The sequence below is a fragment of the Cervus elaphus genome, chromosome 2 (assembly GCF_910594005.1).
Source record: "Cervus elaphus chromosome 2, mCerEla1.1, whole genome shotgun sequence".
In the NCBI taxonomy this organism is placed as follows: Eukaryota; Metazoa; Chordata; class Mammalia; order Artiodactyla; family Cervidae; genus Cervus; species Cervus elaphus.
The window spans coordinates 4,423,743-4,440,221 of record NC_057816.1 but is presented as its reverse complement, the minus strand read 5'-3'; the positions used below and the strand labels follow the sequence as shown (position 1 = coordinate 4,440,221).

Below are 16,479 nucleotides of genomic sequence, written 5' to 3'. Positions count from 1 at the left end.
TCACGTGTGTGCCTATTTGTGTCTGTGACTCTGCGACCTCATGGACTGCAGCCCGCCAGGCTCCTCTGTCTGTGAGATTTCCCAGGCAAGGATACTGGAGTGGGTTGCCATTTCCTTCTCCAGGGGATCTTCCTGACCCATGGATCGAACCCACATCTCCCACATTGCAAGTGGATTGTTTATTGACCACCGAGCCACCTGGGAAGTCCTGGTAGACATTGCTAATCAGCTGCAGATCGCCTTCCCCTAGAGCCCAAAACCATGCTGCCCCAAATGGTAGCCACCAGCCACCATTTAAATATGGCTATTTAAATCTAAATCCAATCAAGTGAAATCAAATGAATGAATCTATTGCTGAAAGCCAGTAGTCACATCTCAAGGACTTGATGCCTCCACGGGGCTAGCAACTCCCTGTTGCCCAGAGCAGACACAGACCATTGCTGTCATCACAGACATCCTCTTGGACTCTGTTGGCCTCAGTCAGGCTGCCGTAGCCTGTCCCTCATCCCTGGGAAGGACAACAAACACGCTACCTGCTTGGACCAAGAAGGTGTGAGTTCTGCCAAACCCCACACTTGCCTGGGGTCACATCTCGCTGCAGCTTCTGTTTCCATCTGCATTTTACATACAGCAAGGTCATACATGAAAAAGCAAGGTCCTTCTGGGCTGACCCTTCTCCAGTTCACTTTCTAGTTGTCTCTTAAGGAGAAAAAAACCCCCCAAAAAACAGTAAAACCCTTGCATGCAGCCACACACGTAATCAGTGAGTGTCGTTTCTGCCCTGAGTTCACCTCATTTCTCCAGTCTCCGGAGACCCGGTGCTTCTGTATTGCATCTATTTTTAGTGCCTCTGGGTGAATGTCATTGCCACCAGGGGCTGACATTTCATACTCTGGGAACCTTGACCCGCTGCTTTTCCGGTTGTGAGCTGAACCTGCTTTTTTCATGCCCCAGAAGGAAAGAACAATGATCATTAATAATCAGCATCTTCTGGAAAATCGGAAACGGGGCCTCCGTGATCCGAGACCGCCCTTAACCCCAGCTGTGCTGCTGGCTGCAGCCACCGCAGGGCTGACCTACGGCTGGCCCCACGGCTGCCAGGGTTACACCCTGGGGCCACCAGCCATGCCAGAGCAGGGACAGGGGGCTGGCCACATCACCGGGGGGAGGAGGAGGCTGAGGCCAAGTGAAACAGACTTGGTGGAGAAAGCATTTCCAACCCTGTAGAGGCCGGTGGCCCACCTGCAGAGACCAGCATGGGGAACGCCTTCCCAGGGCAAGCTGGGGGCGGGGCGGGGGCGGCAGGCAGGAAGGGGATGCCTTGCTCTAGGTGGGTGGGGGTGTCTCTTTGGGCCAGGGAGCTTGGCTGATCTAGAATGCCAGAGCCTCTGAGCCTGGGGCTATGTCCTATGCTGGGTCCTGGGGGCGCAGAGGAATGGGGACCAGGTAAGTGGTTGGTGTGATATTGGGGTAAGAAGGGGCCACTGGCTGGCTGCTGGCTCAGGCGTGGGGACAGAGGGGCACCGGGTCTCACACTTGCCAGCAAGGGACGAGGTTGCAGGTTCCCCTCGACTTCCCAGGTGCACAGGTGGTCCCTTCTGCCCCTGTGGCAGTGGGAACCGAGGCTGGCCTGATCTTTAGGGAAGGAGGGGGGGGTGGCGGTACTTGCCCAAAACACCTTTGACAAGGAAAGCAAAGGTCGCGGGAACAATTCCTCCCTTTCACGCTGGGCGACCTGGCAGGAGTGCGCTGGAGCTGACGGAGGGTGGCAGCCCTTCCCAAGCAGCCCAAGACAAACAGGGTGGCAGGAAGTTCCCACGCTCCCAGGGCTGGTGCCCTGGAGCTTCTGCAGTCACCTACGGGGGCGGGGGGCGGCTGGGGCTGAGAGGAGGGCGGGGCCTCAGCCACCACCCACAGGTGAGCCTGGAGCCTGCCGGCCGGGGGGGTGGGGCCAGCTGCGGGGGTGGGGCCAGCTGTGGGGGTGGGGCCGGCCGGGGGGTGGGGCCAGCTGCGGGGGTGGGGCCAGCTTCGGGGGTGGGGCCAGCTGCGGGGGTGGGGCCAGCTGTCCCGTGCGGTTTGCAAACACCGCCTCCCCGAGTCCTCATAGAAATCCTGCTAAATTAACATTGTTGTTCAGTGGCCCTGTTGTGTCCAGCTCTTTGCGACCCCTTGGACTGCAGCACGCCAGGCTTCCCTGTCCTTCACCTTCTTCCAGAGCTTGCTCAAACTCATGTCCATTGAATCAGTGATGCCATTCAACCATCTCATCCTCTGTTGCCCCGTTCTCCGCCTGCCCTCAATCTTTCCCAGAATCAGGGCCTTTTCCAATGAGTCAGTTTGTTGCATCAGGTGGCCAGAGTATTGGAGCGTCAGCTTCAGCATCAGTCCTTCCCATGAATATTCAGGGTTGATTTCTTTTAGGATGGACTGATTTGATCTTGCTGTCCAAGGAATGGGGAGTCAGGCTGGCAGTCAGGGGTCTGTCCTGCCTACTCACGTGTTCCACTGCCCACCCACCTCTGGACCTGCCCATCCACCCATCCTCCCTCCTGACCCACACTTACCATCACCTGCCCAATGTGAGTAGCCACTCCATCAGGCCACCCACCAGCCAGCCAGCCAGCCATGCACGCAGGTGTCCATCCTGTCATCCCTCCACCGGCCCAGCCGCTCACGTGCCAGCATCCTCCACTGACTGCCCATCTGCCCGTGCATCCTTCACCCGCCCACTGAGCTGTCTCTCTGTCCACCCTGCACATCCACGCCCTCCTGCAAATCCCCTGAGCCAGGCCTGAAGCCGTCAGCATGGAGCAACACTGGCCGGCATGAATTCTGGGTGATGTGGTCAAAACCAGGTTGGTTCAACTTGAACCCACTTTCAGACACTTTCAGTCACTGGCTTTACAGCTCCCCTGCCAGCCACACCTGCCATTCCTCTTCTGGGAGGTCAAATGGAGTGGGACTGGGGAAGCCTGGGCTTTGGGCCTGCGTGACGTTGGACATGGTAACTTGCATGGTGTGAAGATTCACGCCAACATGTTGTTGCTGAGCAATGTAAAACTCCCAGAGTAGGTAATCTGTGTTTTTGCCATAATTAACTGTCACTGACTGGGAGGCTGGACTGTCCAACTGATGGTTTTAGAAGGAGAGGTTGCTGTGATTCCCGAATGCCCAGTTAGTGAAAAACCATGTCTTTCTGCAGTTTTTCCTTCGCCCAGGCCTTCCTTTTTCCTAGCTGGTCGTGCCTTGTTTTCAATGGCACATTTCTTCTTTATTGATATTTAAGCAGCACTGATAACACCTCTTTGATAAAAGGAAAACAAAACTTCCAGCGGAGATAAAGGAATGTCCGTGTTCTTTGTCCGCGGTCCTGGGAAGGAGCGTTCCGCGGCCCATGTTATTTTCTCGCTGGAATGTGACAAAGGAGGAGTGAAATATTTGTCCAGCTTGTTTCTCATCAATGGGACATTCCAATAACCACCAGCTGTGCTGGCCCTTTCTCCCCAGAACACCCCAAAGGGAGCTACTACTCTGGCTAACCTGTGGTGGAAGAGTCCTGGCTCACTGGCTGAACCTGGCGGGGGCGGCGGGAAGGGAACCCTTGTGTGTGGGTCCCTGTCAACTGCAGGCCTGCTGCTGCGTCTGGTCTGTGGGAGGCTGACCCTGAGGCTCCGGTACATGCCAGACCCCTGGGCCCGTGTGGCTTTATTCTCTCTCTTGCCTGGGAGAAACGGCTAATTATCCCATTTTAGGGGCAGAGACTGAGGGTCCGAGTGGATCTGGGAGACTCACTCAAGGTCGCACACCTTTCCCGTCCAGCTCCGAGGGCCACAGCCGGAGGGGCTACCCTTCTCCTGGTCATTCTCTCCCGGAGTCCCCTTGGCCTTGCCCAGCAGGACGAGTGTTTGAGAACAGTGCCTCCTGGGCCTGATCATCCGTTGTGTTTCCCCCGAAGTGATGACAGCCGGGTGTGACCGTCTCCCCTCAGCTGAGACACAAGCCCACTGCTGCCGCTATGGTTCGGGTCCCTCTCGATGGGTACGGTGCCCCCACCTGGCACACCCCCTCCTCCAGAGCAACCCACTCCCAGTTGTCTCTGACACCAGATGCCACTGTACCACTTACAGAACGCAGGTGCCTGGTGGGAGAGTCAGACCGGCCTGGGGTGGCAGCCAGTTCGAGACGGCCTCTGATGATGCGGGCCTGTTGGTAGTCACCCCTCGGTAGCCCCCTCCCCACCTTGAATAAGGCTCACCTGGTATCCAATAGGATGTAGTGGGAAGCTGGAACATGATCCCCAGGGCCAAGTCATAAAAGGTATTATGGCTTCTGCCTTGATCTCTTCAACTGCTCACTCTGGGGTAAACCATGCATGACATTGGGAGGACACTCAAGCATCCCCGTGGAGAGGCCCAGGTGGCAAGGTCCCGAGGCCTCATGCCGACAGCCAGGTAAAGAAGCCGTCCCGGAGGTGAATCCTCCAGCCCCACTCAAGCCTTCGGATAACTGTAGCCCCGGCTGCTATCTTGCCACCTGTCTCCTAAGAGATTCTGACCCAGAACCTCCCAGTCTAGCGGCTCCCAGGTCCTTGACCCATAGAAACGGTGGGAGGTAATAACAATTTGGTGTTTCCAGCCTCCTCGTTTCGGGCTACTTTGTTACACAGCAAGAGATAACTAACACATGAGCTTTGAACTGTGTGCTTCTCCTTATGAATTGAGTCACCTGGTTCCCTCCTTTACAAGACAAGCTTAACCGTAACCCCCTTGGAGGACTGTGCTGAGAATCGAATGGGATACAGCCTCCACTGTGCCCCGCATCCCCAGGGGCCATGGAGATGCTGTGACTGGTGCCTGTGTGGGGCTCTGCCCTCCCTGCCTGGGGTGTCAGCGCCTGCGAGCAGGACCACCTTCTTATATCCCTTTTATGCCCTGCCACACACACACACACACACACACACACACACACAATCCCCTGGCCCAGTGCCTGGCACAGGACCGAAGGAGGCTCTGCTGCGATCACTGCTGCAGAACCAATGAATGAACAAATGTTTCCTTTTATTTTTTTAATCTTTAAAATTGTTTATTTATTTGGCTCGGCTGGGTCTTAGTTGTGGCACGCGGGACCTTTGATCTTTGTTGAGGCATGCGAACCCTTAGTTGCGGCATGTGGGATATAGTTCCTTGACCAGGAATCGAACCCAAGCCCTTTGCTCTGGGAGTGCAGAGTCTTAGCCACTGGACTACCAGGGAAGTCCCTGAAATGTTTTTTGTAATTAAAATATTTTAATGGTGATCAAATAAAAGTAACAAAAATTTTACCCCGTTAATCACTTTTGCATCCAGTTCAGTCGTGTTTAAGTACATTCACACTGTTGAGCAGCCGGTCTTCAGAATTATTTCCTCTTTCTAAACAGACACTCTGTCCCCACTAAACAGCAAATCCTCACCCACCTCTCCCAGCCCCCGGCACTACCATCCTACCCTCTGTCTCTGGGACCCTGACTCCTCAAGGGACCACACGTACATGGACGCAGGTTTCACGGCATAAGGTGCCCTCCGAGTCCACCCACGTTGGAGAATGTGTCAGAATGCGTCCTTCCTCTTGGAGGCTGAGTAATACTCCACAGTGAATGGTTTCTCCATTCGTGTTCCTTCCCCCCCTAACCATGAGACCGTCAGGGTCAGGCATGAAGTCTTACTTATCTGCTTGTTCCCAGCCCATATCTTGGAGCTTGGCCCTGAACCAGCCTGACTCAAGATGTATTTATGGAAGAAATGACGGAGGTCCAAACGCCTGGGTTTGTGTCCCGGTTCTGCCACTTGCTGGCGGGGTGGCCTCTGCAGGCGGCTTGCCCTCTCTGAGCCTCCGTTTCCTCCTCCGTGGAATGGGGATGGTGACTCAGGGGGCAGCTGGGGTCCAAGGTGATGACTGTACTGTTGGGTATGCAGGGAGCGTAGAAGCTTCCTGATTCTACCCCCGGGGTCTGAAATGGTGATGCCCCTTTGCCTGACCCTGGCCTGACCCGATGGCCACTCAGCAGGGGGCTGGGCTTGGTGGCCAGTCTGTAGTTTCAACATGGCAGCACAGGATACTTTAATTACCACCTGTCTTCTGAGATAAAGCTGGTAGGTCCCACATTCCAGACTCAATAATTCCATTGATAAGACCCCAGGGCTGAGTGGAGATGTCTTATGCCCAGGAATGCCGCTAAAAATGACAGCAGGGGAGGAATTAGACCCAAATTTGCCTTGAGCAAGGTGTAATTTCAGATACAGGCTGATAACTTCTCTAGGTGGGGGCTAAAGGCTCTGGAATTCCAACCGAACCTGGATGAGAGGGCAAAGAATCGGGAGAGCAGACTTCGTGTAGTGAGAACACGAGCTATGACCTTGGATGGCCTGAATTAAATCTCAGGTCAGCTGCTGGCTTCTTAGGTGACCCTGGGGACCTCGCTGAACTGCTCTGAGCCTCAGTTTCTCCATCTGTAAAATGGGGATATTAATGGTTCCCACCATTGCAGGGGACAGGGGTGGATGGAACACATTGAGGCTGGGGGTGTGCTCCGTAGCCTCCTGGCTGTGTTCTCCTCTCTGGGCCTCGGTGACTTTGTCTGTAAAATGGGGAGGCCTTCCCCCTGCCCTGTAAAATGGCTTGGTGATCCCTTTTCTCCCACTCCCACGACTTAGATGTGGTGAACTGGCCAAGTCGTCTTTCCAGAATGAGGGAGCTTTTCAAATGTGCCTCTTCCAAACTTGGGTCAGCTCCCTCCCCCGAGCTCTGCACATCCAGGCCTCTACCAGCGTCCCCACTGGGGTGGCTCATGGCATGGCACGCTGGCGTGTCCTCAGGGCTCTAGCCCCCTGCCCCCTGCTCCTGTCCTTACCTTTCCTGCTCGGCAAGCCCACCCCGATCTACCCAGGGCTCAAGGCCAGAACCTTTGCCTCAGCTCCTCCAGCCCACATGGCCTGTACCCAGCCCCTCACCCAAGTCCTTCCGTCCTGCATCCCTGCCGGAGGAGACCTATCACAAAGACCCTCGCTGGACCACAACAGGAATACCGAACAGATCTGAGGTTTGGTGTGATGGCGGCCCAGCCTCGCGTGCCAGACAGAACTGCGCTGGGAAGCTTGTGCCCTGCACCGGCCCGGAGAGTTCATCGCTCCCCTGGGCTCCCTGAACTTGACCTTTCCCCTCAGGTCCCACCTTGCTGCAACCGCGAGCTCACAGGACCCCCTCCTGGCCTGATACCCAGGGGCAGGTGCATGGCGCCCTGCCCACGCCTCGGTCCATGAGCCCTGCTGAGTCCTTCCTCCCCGGGGCTCTGGCTCTGCCGGCCGAGCCTGTTGGGTGACTGGCCTTGGCGGGGACCCAGCTGTCCTCCGCGTGTGCATTCTTCTTTCCCGAGGAATGTCCTGGATCCAGGTTCCCACAGAGGTGCCTTAACTGAGGGGAGTGACTCTGAACTCTGGCTGTTGTTTTGCTGCAGAAAAAGCCATTCTTTTGAACTCGGCTAAGCCGGCCCACGAACAGGGCATAACTGAGATGCAGGAATTCCAGGGTCAATGGGCACTCACTCGGGCAGGGCCGCCCTCCCCCTGCGGGTCAGCAGGAACGTCAAGTGAAACCCATTCTAATTAAAGGGAACATTAAGCAGGGGCCTTTAAAACACGGCCATTTCCGAAAATCCTTTCTTGATACCAATTAATTTCCCTGAGGAAGGAGCAGGGATGTGGCCAGGGGAGGCGGAGACCCCTCGGAAAGCCTGGTTTTCCCACCCCCATCACGCACTCGGCATTTATCTAGAACTTCATCTCAACGGTAATTTAAAGGTCCCAGGAAGACTTCTCTAGACCCTAATTCATCAATTGTTTAATGAGAAGGCTGTCCCTTGGTCAACACCGCTTCCTGGGGGAAGAGATGACCATCAGAGCACTGGGACGAGGGCGCTGAGACGCTGAGGCAGCCAGGAGAGCGTGCTGGGGAAGCCAGGGCTAGTCTGAAGACAGCTTGGAGGCACAAGGGTTCCTTCACTCAAGAGGCCTTCTGTGTACCAGGAACTGTCCTAGACGCTGGGACAGAGCCTGAGACGGGCCTGACAGGTGCCTTCCGCCACGTGGCTCACACTTCACTCTGCTTCACGCGATTTGTGGTGCATGTGAGCTTGCTCTGCCTGTGTTCCTGTGTGGGTGAGAGACAGGAGGGGGCGGGGAGACAGAGAGCTGTCTCATTCTCCCGTTATGTTGTTGCTGCTGTTCCGGGGCTAAGTCAGGCCTGACTTTGTAACCCCATGGACTGCAGCTCACCAGTCCTCCCTGTCCTCCATTATCTTCTGGACTTTGCGCAAATTCATGTCCATTGAGTCGGTGATGCCATCCAACCATCTCATCCTCTGCTGCCCTCTTCTCTTTTTGCCTTTGACCTTTCCCAGCATCAGGATCCTTTCCAATGAGTCAGCTCTTCGCATCAGGTGGCCAAAGTATTGGAGCTTCAGCTACAGCATCAGTCCTTCCAACGAATATTCAGGGTTGATTTTCTTTAGGATTGACTTAAGATTGGTTTGATCTCCTTGCTGTCCAAGGGACTCTCAAGAGTCCAGTACCACTATTCAAAAACATTGGTTCTTCGATGCTCAGCCTTTTTTATGGCCCAGTTCTCACATCTGTTCATGACTACTGGAAAAACCACAGCCTTGACTATATAGATCTTTGTTGAAAAGTGATGTCCTTGCTTTTTAATATACTGTCTAGGCTTGTCATAGCTTTCCTTCCAAGGAGCAAGCATCTTCTGATTTCATGGTTGCAGTCACCATCTGCAGTAACTCCTGTTATACTGGTTTCTATAATCTTCCAGTTGTCTTGGCCAAAAGTGGCCAGAGTGTGGAGAGTCAGACCCTAGTGGGCTTCATGACAAAGCTAGGTCTCCATCTCATTGAGAACAATGGCTCAAACCCCAAATACCTGCAAGGATCGGTTGCTTGAGTAACTGGATTGAGAATTCTACCACTGATTAGTTTCGTCTGCTCTGAACAATAATGGAGAGGGAGAGCATGCATGCTTTGCAAGTGCTGGCCCTGCTCTAAGATCTAAATTAAAGTAGCTTTAGAGGAAAAATCATGAATATTCCTGAGCAAAGCCACTGAACTTTATCTCAAGGGCCTGGGTACCTCGTGACATGTCCTGAGATTAAAAACCCGCATTGGCCTCACCCGCTGCCCAGGGTCACCTGATGGCCTCAGACACTAGGTGAGGGCCAAACCTCTGCCTGCCGAGCTCAGCCTCTCCAGGTTTCTGGCCTCTGCTCTCCCCCTCTGGGGTCTCTCTTCGGCCCTGTTTGGTGGCTGGCTCAGTCTGCAAAACTTACTGGGAAAGTGGTGCATTTGGTTAATCAGTCATCTGAGTCAGTCTTGGAAGGAATAGAAGCAAGGAATTCCCTTCCAGAAGTGAGGCCCAGGGGTCCTTCCCAGAGGAGAGAGCCCTCCTTGTGCCTAGCAGCATGTGATTCCCCAATAAGCCTCTGTACCTTTGTCCAGGCTGTTCCTTCTGCCCACTATGCTTTTCCTCCCCTGGTCTGCCTGGAAAGCCTCTCCAGGCTCCATGGGGATCAGATAAAGCCTCCTGCCCTTCTCTGCCCGCCATCTCCGAGCTCCACAGCCTCCCCAGTAGGCCCAGGCTTTGCACGGATCACACCACGTGATAAATTGCCTATGCAATGGGTCTCTGTCCTCTGCTTAATTCCAGGGCCCAGAACACAGCCCAACCCAGGGTGTGGTGCAGGCGGGTGCCCTCCAAGTGGCACAAGACAGTTGCATCTCCCGTTGGTGCCTTGTGTCAGCTGTCATTCCCGAGTCTGCCTCTGCCAGGGCTCATGGGAGCAGCGACTGGGATCATTTTGGTCCTAGTGGTGCCAGCAGAGGATCTGTGTCTGTTTCGTTCTGAGTCCGTGGACACAGAATAAAGGCCCTTGTAGGTTTTTAAGGTTTACTTTTTCTTATTGCTTGATAAATGTGTGTGTGTGTTAGTTGTTCAGTTGTGTCTCACTCTTTGCAACCCCATAGACTGTAGCCCTCCAGGCTGCTCTGTCCGTGGGATTCTCCAGGCAAAAATACAGGAGTGGGTTTCTAGTCCCTTCTCCAGGGGATTTTCCTAACCCAAAGATCGAACCCAGGTATCCTGCATTGTGGGTGGATTCTTTACCACTGAGCCACCAGAGAAGCCCTGTTTGATAAATGCTATGCTGTGCTTAGTCACTCAGTAGTGTCTGACTCTTTGTGACCCCGTGGACTGTAGACCACCAGGCTCCTCTGTCCATGGGATTCTCCAGGCAAGAATCCTGGAGTGGGTTTCCATACCCTCCTCCAGGGGTTCTTCCCAACCCAGGGATCAAACCACATTGCAGGCAGATTCTTTACCAGCTGAGCTATCAGGGTGTTTGATAAATACTTTTTTTTTTTAACTCCTCTGAAAGTTTCCTGAGGGCATGAGTATGTGGGCTTTTCTACTGGCTGGCAGGGTTCCTGTCTGCCCCAGGAACTGGAGGTGGGGAGGCACAAACTGGCCTCTTTGTTGCTCCTTGGGTGTGAGATCCTCACCTGGGGCTCTAACCAAGGAGGCAGAGATGCCAAAGTCTGTTTTCCTGCCCCAGAACTTGGGTGGGCACCTCTTCCATCTGCATGGAAATCATAATACAATTATTGATGTTGTTGTTCAGTCACTCAATCATGTCCATGTCTTTGTGACCCTATGGACTGCAGCATGCCAGGCTTCTCTGTCCTTCACTATCTCCCAGAGTCTGCTCAATATTGTTAATATTAGCATACTATCAGCCAAGCTGCATTCCTCCTGGAGGCTCCGGGAAGAATCCACTTCTGCATCATTCAGGTTGAATTGAATTCACCAGATTCAGTTCCTTGAGGCTGTAGGACTGATGTCCCCATTTTCTTGCTGAAGAAAATCCTCTGCTTCTAAAGGACTCCTATGGTCAGCACCCCCTGACCTAATTGATGTCCCTTTCTTAGAGTGAACAAGTTGTGCATTGTGACACCACTTGTCACAGGAATGGAATCTATCATATTCACAGTGGCAGGGAGTACAGGGTCATGTACCAGGTTTAGGGGATCATGGGGACCACCTTAGAATTCTGCCCACCACAATGAAGCAACACACTCAGCATTTGACCACCTTGGTCCCAGGTGCTCGTTTCCATGGAGGCAGCAGGTGCTGGGCTGAGTGGGTCCCCCTCCCACGGCAGCAGCAGGTGGACTGGTGGGCTGGGTGGGCTGGAATCACGGCTCCCTCCCCAGTGATTTGGCTTCCACTGTGGCTCAGATGGTAAAGAATCTGCCTCCAATTCAGTAGACACAGGTTTGATTCCTGGATCGGGAAGATCCCCTGAACCAGGGAATGATACCCACTCCAGTAGTCTTGTCTGGAGAATTCCATGGATGGAGGAGCCTGGCAGGCTACAGTCACGGGGTCGCGAAGAGTCAGACACGACTGAGTGACTAGCACTTCGGCTTTCACTTTTCCCGATGATGAGAGCCTCAGGGAAGCAGCTTAACTGCTCCAGGCTTCAGTTTGCCCGTCTGTAAACTGGAATGAGAGCCACTGGCGGGGCAGCAAGACACCCAAATGAGTCAAGCAGACAAGGGTTTTGGTGGACCGTATCATGAATAAGACTGCTGTGTCATGGTTTTTTAAAACGACCCAGCTTTCCGTTTCATTTCAAGCAGGATGGGATGGATGATAAAGCATGTTTTCAGGCTTAACGCATCCAAGTACACTTTAGGCATTGTTCCACGCAAGTGTGGCCAGAGAAGGGCCTGACTACCAGATGGGGGTCCTTGAGAGACATACCACGTGCTGACCAGGGCCTGTCCCGGATGGTGGTTGCAGCCTGGGCTCGCCACTGGCCAGTTGCTATGAGGGGAAGAATATCAGGGCCACGCCTGATCCATTAGAGCAGGAGACTTGGGTGGAGAGTGGCAGCAGGTGAAGTGGTTATGTGTCCACAGTGGCATTGGCGGTGCCCTAAAGGGCACCCACCACTCTGTGCACCCCCCATCAGGACCTCAGCTTCCTCCTTGTGTCTTACTGGGGAAGAGCGGCCAGGAGGTATTGATGGGGACAGTGCTTTCCTTCAGAGGCGAACCATGAGCATCATATGAGGGGCACACGTGGCAGGTTCTTTCATGACAGAGGTCGGGTAGGTAGTGGTCAGTGAACAGATTCTGCTATAACCGCCCGTGTGAGCCTCACCTGGACTGCTAACTAGTTATGTGACTGAACCTCCCTGAAATCAGCCTCATTGTCCTCTTGTAAAATAGAGATAAGTAGGGGACCACGCTCAAAATGTTGTCATGAGGATTAAATGAATTAGTGTGGGAATGCAATCGGCAGGTAGTGAGTGTTTCATAAAATTATCCTCTCCATTATCGTCTTCATGCCATCCTCACCACCATCACCATCGCCGTTATTACGGTCATCACTATCACCCCACCACCATCACCAGTATCATCACTGTCTTCATCACCGTCTCGATCATCATTATTACCACCATCACCACCATCATCAGTGTTATCATTGCCATCACCATCACCATCATCAGCATCGCCGTGTCATCTCATCATTGGTTTACCAGGTGGACTTGCACCCTGAGTATTGCAGGAAGAGTCACAATTCTATAGTACTCTTCACCTCCCAGCAGGGCTGCGGTGGCGGAGTGGTCACAGAAGCAGACACTGGCTCAAGGGAAAACATTTTGTTAGCCAACACTAGGCTCTGGTGGGACGCAGTCTGGGGTCAGTGTGAGGGTGCTGGAAGCATCTAGGGTTGCTGGGATGTTGACAGCAGACGGCAGTGGGATGAGGCATCTCCTGGCACCCACCTCTTTCCGTCTCCTCCTCAGAAGTGGCTCTTTAAAGAGGGGCTGCTGGGCAGGACCCCAGAGGTCTCACGCCACCTCTGCCTCTCCCTCGCTGGATGGTCTCAGACAGGCCTCTTTGGCCTCAGTTCCCCCTTCTCTAGAGTGGGAACGCATCAGGACACCACTGGGGGCCCGCCCTGGACCTCCAGTAGGTGGTGCTAGTGAGCATGAAAGCGACCTGGGGTGGGTGAGGGGCACTGGGAATGGAGGAGCTGCAGACCGTTCTGTATTATTATTGCCCGGGGCGCGGATGGTGAAAGGACTCAATAAATGGAAAGTGAATGAAGGAAGGGAGGAAGGAAGGAGTAAGGGGCACCCTGGCTACGCCATCCCCTGGTCCCCTGGGTGCCTCCAGCCTCCCTGAAGGAGGTGGCTGTGTAGATCCTCCACGGGGTGACCCAGGCCGAGCAGGGTGCCCTGACTCACCCAGGGCAGGTCTTGTGTTGGGTGTCGCTCGCTCCACCCTGACCTTAACCCCAGGGGAAGGAAAGGTGGTGGGAGGAAAGCCCCGCCCACCAGGATGCCCCGCCCACCCCGACTGCCCCGCCCACCTCACTTCTGAGGTCTTGGTTCTTCTCGCTCCGTCCATGTGCCCTGCTGTCTTACGGAGGAGGAAGGTGAGTTTGGGAGAGGGCAGATGACTTGGGAGACGGGGCTGGGGCTGGGACGGGCTGGGCTTGCAGCCGGTGGCTGGGGCTCTCTCGCACCGGATCCCATGACTGTCTCCCACCCTCTGCTCCTCCGGTGTGGGAGACAGGGAGGGCACTGCTGGTGTCATCACGTTTGGGTCGGCTGAGTCCACCAGCTGTATCAGCCCCCAATACCCATGTCGAGGGTCCCAGCTTTCATACCGCTAGGACCAGGGAGCTCACCATCTCAGACACAGCCTGTTCAGCTAATGGGCACCTTGTATCAGAGAGTTCCGCCAGCCTCTGAGTCACAAGCTGCTTTCTGGACCTTGCTGCTGTTTACCGGGGGCCCTGCCTCCTGGGGTCAGGGGGCGAGGAGGGCACAGCTCAGCTCAGGCCCCACCTCATGGACATCTGGGGGTGATGGTGGGTGTCACCTGGACAGAGTGAACTGGGGCCTCTCTTGGGCTCGTACCTTTTGGTGGAGAAGTTATTGGACCATCCGCTGCCTAGGGACCCCCACCCCAGAGGACAGACAACTGGCAGCAATCACATGGCTCTTCCAGCCTGCTGGAGAGTCTGGGTTTTATCCAGAGTGAGGTGGCTGGGCCCTGGTGGGCCTGTGCGGGGAAAGTGGAGTGTTTGTTGTGTTTTAAGGAAAGCCCTTTGGCTGGAGTGTGGAGAGCTGGCTGGCGGGGGCAGAGGGCAGCCTGCCCGAGCAGTGCCAAGGCTGGGCCATTATATGACACAAGGCCTCCGACTGCTGCCCCCTCCAAGACAGGCCAGTGGCTTCTGCTTGGTCATTGTTTCCAACAGAGGGCAGGAGGGTCCCAAAGACCCCTGATCTGGGGCTGAGGACCTTAGCTGAGAAGGCTGCTCATCTCTTTCTCGAAGGACAGTGGGAAGGGCTCCTGGGCTGGGCCGCCCTGGGGGTCTGGGCAGGTCTCTCCATGTTTCAGGTTCTGGGCTGGTGAGTAAAGATGTGGAGGGACCCGGAGCCTGTGGAACCCAGGTGTGGAATGGTCGCTGGCCCTCGCCCTGATAGAGGTGGTGGGAGCGCCCAGCCTGAGGAGGTGACGTGTGGGTGGGGGGCTCCTGCAGGGGGTGAGCCCCAGCGTGGCTCCTGGAGTCAGGATCTGCTTAGGAGCAACCAGGTAGTAATTTAAGTGGGTCATGCTGTGATCACCGCCTTCAGAGACGTCCCGGGCATTCAGAACGATGTCCACCGATGTCAGCTCCACGCGCCCTGAAGGGCTGGCCCGCCGCGTGTCTGCTCACACGCTGTCCCCACCCCATGCTCTCCCCACCTGGGCCTCTGCACACTCCGTTCCCTGCACCCGGAGCAGCCTCTTCCTTGCCTTTGGTCCTCAGTTTCGGGTTACCTCCTTGGCTGGCCTTGCTGACTGTTCCGAGCAGCGATGGCACCCACTGCTTTCTTTCCTGACTCGGCAGTGTCTGCCTCCTTGGTGACAACGGGCGTGGCCTGCTGATGGCTTGCCTGCTCCTGTCTGTCCTCTTGTTCACTGCCATCCCCCTTGAGCACAGGGCAGGATGCTCCCTGCCTGCATGCCAAGTCACTCCACTGTGTCCGACTCTTTGCCACCCCATGGACTGTAGCCCTCCAGGCTCCTCTGTCCATGGGAGTCTCCAGGCAGGAATACTGGAGAGGGTTGCCATTTCCTTCTCTGAGGGATCTTCCCGACCCAGCGATCAAACCCGGGTCTCCTGCATCACCTACATCGGCAGGTGAATTCTTTACCTCTGATCCACCAGGGAAGTCCCCCTCCCCCTTTACTAGAAAATTTTTTATTGAGCATCCATTCTGTGCAGGCACCAGCCAGGTGCTTGGAATGCCGAAATGACCCAGGCCCTCCTGGGCCTCTCCTCAGCTACTTACAGGCAGGATGACAAGCAGGTTGGTCCCCAGGCTGATTCTGGCACATTGGTGGTGGCCTTCCTGGTGACTCAGATGGTACAGCTTCTGCCTGCAATGCGGGAAACTTGGGTTCGATCCCTGGGTCGGGAAGAGAATGGCTACCCACTCTGGTATTCTTGCCTGGAGAATTCCATGGATGGAGGAGCCCGGTAGGCTATAGTCCGTGGGATTGCAGAGTCGGACACGACTGAGCAACTTCACTCCCCTGGAGAACTGCGTTGCAAGGGGCCTGGGAGGCAGAATCTGGCTCGGGGAAAGCGTGCTGCATTCTGTTAGCGGTGTCTGCCATTAGCAGTGGTGCGGGAGCATGGGAGGCTGTGCGTCTACCTGTAGACTCCAGGCCAACAGAGCCTCTAATACACATCCAGGTAGTGCTGGGTGCCTGGCCTGGCCCTCCAAACCAGCTCTGCATTCTTCTCTCCCTTTCCAGGTGAGAAAGAAGCTCCTGAGATCTTACAGCTCCTGTGCGGCAGAGCTGGGGTCTGGAGCCCGGTTTCCCGGATCCCAGTTTTCCGAAGTGTCACGCTACGGTGTCCCATTCCCCTCTTTGCTCCAGTTGCTAGGGAGCTCAGCCTCCAGGCTGACTCTCAGGGGCCACATCAGCCTAGGCTTTGGGTCATATTTGTGTCAGCCCCATCCTTAGACTTTCATCCTCCCTGCCGGGCCTCCCGTGGAGCAGGCCGGACATAAGTTATCAACTATAAATAAAACCAAGACTTCCGTTCTGGCTCTCACTTTAGTTTCCTGGTGCATTTTTTTTTTTTTAAGTCCTTCATTGGGGGAGGTGGGGGAAGACTCCCTAACGGAAGATGACATCATCATCAGCTGGCCCTGGGGGGCAAGTCCCCAGCTCCACAGGCCCGCGTGGGCCCTGAATGCCCCCTTTATGAGGGGTAACCTCATTACACAAGCCACGCCACATGGTGGAATTTCAAATGGGGTTTTGTGGTTTCTGCCCTTCTCAGCAGAGCGCACACAGGCAGCTGCGGT

General features: G+C 55.1%; 1 long non-coding RNA gene across 1 annotated transcript; it reads left to right on the top strand.

Moving 5' to 3' along the window:
* Nucleotides 1–13,189: 13,189 nt before the first annotated feature.
* Nucleotides 13,190–16,228, top strand: LOC122704566. The gene is made up of 2 exons (XR_006343888.1): nucleotides 13,190–13,541; nucleotides 15,920–16,228. It is a non-coding gene; the product is annotated as an uncharacterized LOC122704566 (long non-coding RNA).
* Nucleotides 16,229–16,479: the final 251 nt, after the last annotated feature.